Source organism: Gavialis gangeticus, unplaced genomic scaffold (assembly GCF_001723915.1).
Source record: "Gavialis gangeticus isolate Ggan-Ray unplaced genomic scaffold, GavGan_comp1, whole genome shotgun sequence".
Lineage (NCBI taxonomy): Eukaryota > Metazoa > Chordata > Crocodylia > Gavialidae > Gavialis > Gavialis gangeticus.
Genome location: NW_017729000.1, coordinates 44,480,429 through 44,487,206, shown reverse-complemented (window position 1 = coordinate 44,487,206; position 6,778 = coordinate 44,480,429).

The following is a 6,778-nucleotide window of genomic DNA, read 5'->3' as shown; positions in this document are numbered from 1 at the left end:
GCAGGCACTCCATGTCTTCCCCACAACACATCCTTGCTCCCTCAGCCCCCAGCCAGCTTCTCTCCAGGCCCTGCCCTGCAACCCCCAAGCTCCACTTACCTCCAGGAACGAAGAGTGATCCTGAGGCAGCCTCTGATAACTGAGAGCACTGGGTCCCACCCTTTCCCTCTCTCCCTTTCCCTCTGGGCAGGGTTCAGGGTTTCCCACCCCTTTTGCAAAGAGCTCTTGCAGGTTGGAACTCAGCCAGCCTGCAAGAGCTCTTTGCAAAAGGGGGAAATCCATGGGTTTCCCTGCTAAAAGGGAAAATCTGTGTTTTCTCTGATTAAACTGGGAAATCCATTGTTTTCTCTGTTTTTCCGTGGGAAACGGAAAACCCAGATCCCTGGAAATCAGTTAGTAAGCCTAATTAGAGGGCACCTATGGCTAGCCCTGGTGAGTCACCTGATCAGAAAGGGGCAGGCCCTAGGAGAGAGAGAAACCAGGGCCAGAGTCAGGTCAGTCAGCTGAAGAGGGAAGAGTTCTGTGCTGAGACGCTTGTTACTTTTAGATGGACTGGTAGTATGCTGTGTCTGGAGAGAGCAAGTGAAGGGGCTGAGGGCTAGCAGTGGACTAATGCTCAAGGCTAGGTAGGAGTTTTGGTATATAGGCAGAAGGTTAAAAAATTACTTATAGCCACAGTGAATATATTTTTTTTTGTTTTAGTTTTAACCAGTGGTTTTGGACTCTCTGGGGAAGGTAGAGGTCCCAATAGTGCCCAAGGGCATGGGAGTATCTTGTGCCCTGCCAGGAGCCAGAGGATCAAAGCACAGGGCAGGCTTAGATAGAGGACTGAATCTTGGAGGAAACAACTGAAGCCTAGCAAGGGTGAAAGCAAGACTGGGCCAGGGGGCCCAGCCCGAGAAAGGTGAAACCAGGGCCAGGGACCCAGCAGCCCAGGAGGGGCAGAGACCAGGGCTAGGGGCCCGGTGCCCAGAGAAGGGTGAGATTAAGTCCAAGGGGCCAACACAAGAGACACTGGACCCAAATCTGCAAGTGAGGATGGAGGCTTGCAGCCCAAGGAAAGGAGCAGAGGCTGAGAAGGTTGAGGTCCCAACAAGGGAGTGATTGTACAGTAACACCTATTAGGCATGAGCATGACTCTAGGGGAGGTCGGAGGCCGTGAATAGCCCTTAAGGTAGGGGCAGGCAATTATTTTGGGTGGGGGGCCACTTATCAAGTGTTTTGGTGAGTGGTTGAGGGCCACATGAGTGCCCCACCCCTTGACAGCTGCCCTGCCTCCCAGGTGCCATCTTGGGACCAGAAGTTCTGCCCCTGACCCCTGACCTTTGCCACTGGAAGTCCCTCCCCTTGCACCCCCATAAATAGTCCTTTAGGGAAGGGGCAGTTGCCATCTTAGAACCAGAAAAAGAACAAAACCAAATCATACACTAAAAGTCAAACACCTACTATAGGATATTTTAATTGTATTATGAAAAAGATTTTTGGCATGATTTGTGTTTGTGTACCGTGTATATAGAGGTGATCAGCTAATAACTCAAAAGGAAATTCTTAGTTTTGTATATTGTGTGTGGGGGGGTGTATGGTGGGGTGGGTGTTGGGGGGGTGTATGATGTGCCGGTGTGTGTATCGTGGGTTTGTATGGTGGAGTGTGGGTGTGTATGTGGTAGGATATGGAGTGTGTGTGGGAGGGGTTGTGAGAGTGTGGCTGTGTGGGGGGGACATAGGGTATGTTGGGGGTTGTGTATATGTGGGAGTTGTGGGGCCAAGGTGTGGGTGTGTGAGAGAGGATGTGGGGAGTATGGGGGTGCTGAGCAGGAGGGGTGCTCAGGGCACAGGACATGGCTCCGGCCAGCACTGCACATTGCAGTGTGGGGCACAGCCTCTTCCCATCCATCTGTATTGCTGTTTTGTCGTTCATGCACAGCCCCCACACTCACGGAGCATGGGAGGGAAGCCCACATGCTGGAGTCAACTGCCTTCCCTCCCAGGGCTGCGCAGCACTGGAGAGAAGCCTGACACACTGGAGAGGGCTGTCCTTGCCACCGGGGCTGCATGGCAGGGGAGAGAAGCCCCAGGTGCCTTCCCCTGGGGGGCTGGGGAAGGCAGCCAACTGCAGCACCTGAGGCTTCCCTCCTGTGCTGTGCAAGTACAGGTGCTGTGCATGAGTGGCGAGATACAGATGACCCAGTGGAGTTTGTGCCCTTCACTGCGATGTGCAGCACTAGTCAGAGCCACACCCTGCCAGGCACCTGTGCCCTGAGCACCTTGCCTGCTGCTGCTGCCACCACCTGCTGGGGCTGCGCACCATGGGCTTCTGAGATTTTTTTGGATTTTCCCCAGCTTTCCTTGATGAGTTCCTATGTTAAAGCTTGTTTTCTTAGTTGGACCAGTATTAATCATGGAGGTCTATTTCCTCACTTATTAAAGCGGAGCTCAAACACTTAGTCATCAATCTGTTGATGTCTGGCAGTGATCACCCCCACCCCACCACCACCTTCCTTGTAACCCTAGTACATTAATCTTCATTTTCTTGCCCCACCCTTTTCCTTCTCCTCTTGGGATGGGAAGAGTTCCAGTGAGGATTACTTCAGTTTTTAGAATGATTAATGGATGCTTCCCTATATCCACTGGAATTCTCTTCAATGTTAGTTCCTATATATATTTCGGTAGACAGTACATCGTTCTGTTTTCTGTCTTTCCCTTGTACTTGATTATTTATTCTCCTTAGAAGCAAGTTCTCAGTAGCATAATCCTGTCTCTTATTGCAGCTCATATCTCTCTCTGGTCTTTTTTTTTTCTTTCAGTCTTTCGGCAGTTGTTTGCCTTTTGATTGTCTTTCATGTTTCCTCTATTCTTCGTGGGCTGATATCACCTGCAAACTGGATTTTCTGTTTTGGGATGTAGCAGGTCTGAAGGTGATCATTCAGCCACCAGGGAGAACCAGTCCACCTGCCCGATTCCAACTCCTCAGGGTACCTCCCCTTTTCTGTCTCACCTGCCACACCATGATGGAAGTTTTATGTTCATTAGGGAGGCTACTCCAGGATCCCAAAGCAAGCCTCAGTCTACGTCAGTTTACTGCAATGGATTCTAAGTCCACTAGCTAAAGCATTCTTTGCCTGACTAGCCTCATGGCCACTAGCAATGACCTCTAGCTCACACACATAGCTATGTCAATGCCTCACAGGTCTACTCTGTTTCATGTACCCAGCCATCTTCATAGCCACTTACTTCATAGCTACTCAGTCCAGTCCTCTGGGCTCCTGGACCTGGCAGGACTGCTCCAGCTCATCAGGTTCCAAATGCTGACAAAGCTACCACCTCTCCATCCCAGCCCTTGCAGGGTTTCTGCCCACTCATCCCACAGGGACCCTGCAGGGCTCTATCCTGGCATCCACCCTTATAGCATGGAGTGCCTCTGAGGCACCCACTATGATGTCCACCACCCCTATAGCAGGGGTTCCCAACCCCTGGGCCATGGCCCAGTACCAAGCTGCAAAGGGTTGGCTGCCGGTCTGCAGGAGGGTTGGCTGCTGCGGGCCGGAAGTGACCGTGGACTGGCAAACTGCAGACTGCAAGTGACAGCATACTGTGGACTGGCAGCCAACCCTTTTTTATACTGAGTATACCGAGTATAAAAAAGGGTTGGCTGCCTGCCCGCAGTATGCCGGTCACTTCCGGTCCGCGGTTTGCGGGTCCGCAGTTTTCCGATCCTCAGCGTAAAAACCGTGGGAACCCCTGCCCTATAGCCACAACCTAAACCTCCAATTAAAAAGACATAAATACAGACTAACCAATCTGTAATTTAAACTCAAATCCCATCTTGGGTTTTGATACTGCTGCAAAGCCCTACATTTATGTACTGGCTCCCTCCCAGCCTGCAGCTTCTTCCTGCTAACAGTTTGGTCTGACTGGAATACCAGTCATTCCTGAGTTCAGAGCCAGGCTGCTTGCTCTGGATCAGGGTCTAGCTTTATGTTCCCCAAGAGTATAACCTCTTCTGGTCACATTTCCTACCCCCTTTCAGAGGTTTCTCCTTAGTCTTAATCATCTTGCTTCTCTTGTAGTACAGTCCCTACTCAACTACTTATCCAGAGTTCTGTCTTATTGAATTACAACTTGCTCCCAAGTCTGTAGGCTCCTATCTCTGTTGCCTCAGCCACTTAATTTCTAGCTGCTAGCTCTGCTCTAGCTGCCCACTAACTGCAGTCCTACCATTATGTGCAACCCCTTGTTAAATGGGACTAGGTGCTTTTCTCTTCTTCCGTGCCACCCCATTTGATGTGATCTTGTCTGTTTCTTCTCTTCATCTATTGACACACTAAACCAGTTCCTCAATTCTGCTCCACCTCCAATAGTCTGTGCTTCCTTTGCCTTGTTCTTGCAATCACATGTCTCTGTGGTTTCTCCTCTTCTTCTGAATATTTCCCATGAAACTATATATTTTTCTTATCTGTATATACAACTTTACCTTTTCTTTCATCCATCACCTACTCAGAATTCTGTCTGAACTTCAAAAGTGTCTTTAGCTGTACTTCCAGCAACTTGATCATCTCCTCCTCTCCACGTAACTCATCACTATGTTGGCATAGTGTCGACAGGCACAAACAGTGACATCAATACTACTGTGCAGTAGTGTTAGAAATGACCCGTGCACTGCCGGGACCGGGCAGTAACAGTAGACGTGCCCCATGAGTACCATCAAGCTATACTTCATGTGTATATAGATGGCATTAGGAACTTCTGCAAAGAGGATATAGATCCTACACCTTTCTGTTGTGGATTCTCCAGGGGAGCATTTGCAGTACTTTTGGAATGCTCCCTTAAGCCAGCCCAGGTGTAGCTCCATCAGCCAGGGTTATCCCCTGACTCCTTAGACTCTGGGATCAATACTTTTGGTTCCTGACTCCCTGATTATCTGTGGCCCCCACAGAGACCTACCTTTTGGCTGAGTCCCTGAAGTAGGACTTTGCCTTTTTAAGGGGACAGAGTGCACCCAAAGTCACATGCAGGAAAGCAAGCAACTCTTCTTGAATAAAAGAAAGCTTTATCGGTCAATGGGAAACCAACAGGTAGAGTCCTTGCATTCTGAAGCTGGGGCTAACTCATAGGTGCGATTTCTTAGTGAATTACAAAAAATGACTTTTTACCCCATGGGAATCATACAATTCATAAAATGAAGTCCAGGTTAAAAGCAGGTTTCCTCTTTCAGGAAGGATCCCTGTCTATAGACAAGTTTAGGAATGTTGGACCTCTGTACATATCCATGTACCTTTTACTTCTGTGCTTCACCTGAAACCCATGCAGCTTTGCTCAGGCCTATGCACTTTCTGATGAGATACCAGATGAGCAAAAAAATCTTGACACCATCTGGTATCTTTGCAACATACCTGTGGTAGGTAGAACTTGAAACATGGCCTGATCAGGTTTGACTGCTAGACCTTGGAGAGACGAATACTTAGCTGGCAATCATGTTTTTGATTCCAGATTTCATAATACCATGGTCAGCTACTTCATATTTGCTCAAAGTCCCTGTACTGGACATTCTAGATTTTGGCTGGTTGAAATCCATGGTCAGGGACTGCTTTAGACAAGACCAGGATATCTTAGGAGGGTCTGGATCCTATGTAGATTCTAACACTGCAAATCCATAAATATTTGCTGCATATGAAACATTCTGGCTTTTGTTCAGTTCCAGTAAAGTCCAGTTGATAGCAATTACAGCATACTATCCACCTATATAGACATTTATTTTTTTTCTCACCCAGGGGCATCAAATATCATCAAAAGCCTTCTAAACACCAGTCAGAAACTTTGCTCCTACTTAGTACATCAATACGTTCCTTTCAAGATCCACATCTATTTCAGAATACTTCTTACTTTATCTCCCCCTGAAATCACCTTCCTGTGGTTATCACTGTGGACAGGAGAAGGAGTAAGCTACAGGTCTTGTATCTGATTCTTCCTACCTGATATTCCATATGGACAATGTATAGAAACCTACAGTCAGCTTGCCTGTTTTCCTCCTAAAACTTGACTCCTCATTGGGGGAAAGATGTATACACTAGAGGATTATAGATTTTTATTCCAGATTTTTATGTTAGAAGAGCTAAACTATTCAGTTTGTCTTCCTGTTAGTTGTCTTAGCTCTTCCAAGGACCAGCTCACACAATGTGTGATGCCAAAATGGATAACACAGCATATCTTGCTGTGTTTCTAATTGGGTGAGGCACCTCTTTCAACAAACATCAAGATTCACTGTACCAGAGTTCAAGTGGCATTCTCTATTTAGAAATATACCAGTTTCAAAGATCTGTAAAGTGCTGGCATGGAGTTTTGCTAAGCAGTGAGCATTGGATTTAGCATTACAGAAGTTGCCAAGTTTAGGAGAGCAGTAGTACAGTTGTTTGAATGATGTAGCTCAAGAGTGGCCAACCTGCGGTACATGTGCCACAAGTGTCATGTGCAGCCACTGTGTGTGGCATGTGAGGGGTGGGGCAGGGCTGTGAGTAAAGAAGGGAGGAGAGGGGCAGGTTGGCATCTGGGGCTGTAGGGGTACATTACTTTTCACTGGGCCTATGCAGCTCTATCTGGAAAGCCAGTAGGGTCCAAGGTGGCAGAGCTCATCCTGCCTGCTGCACTCTACTCACTTAGCTGCTCACTTAGCTGCTCCAGTGCAAACTTGGTTGAGACGGAGGGGAAGGGCAGAAATAGCCACATGCAGCCAAACAGGTTCTTTCAGGGAAATTCCCCAACTGGAGGGATGGGGACGAGAGGA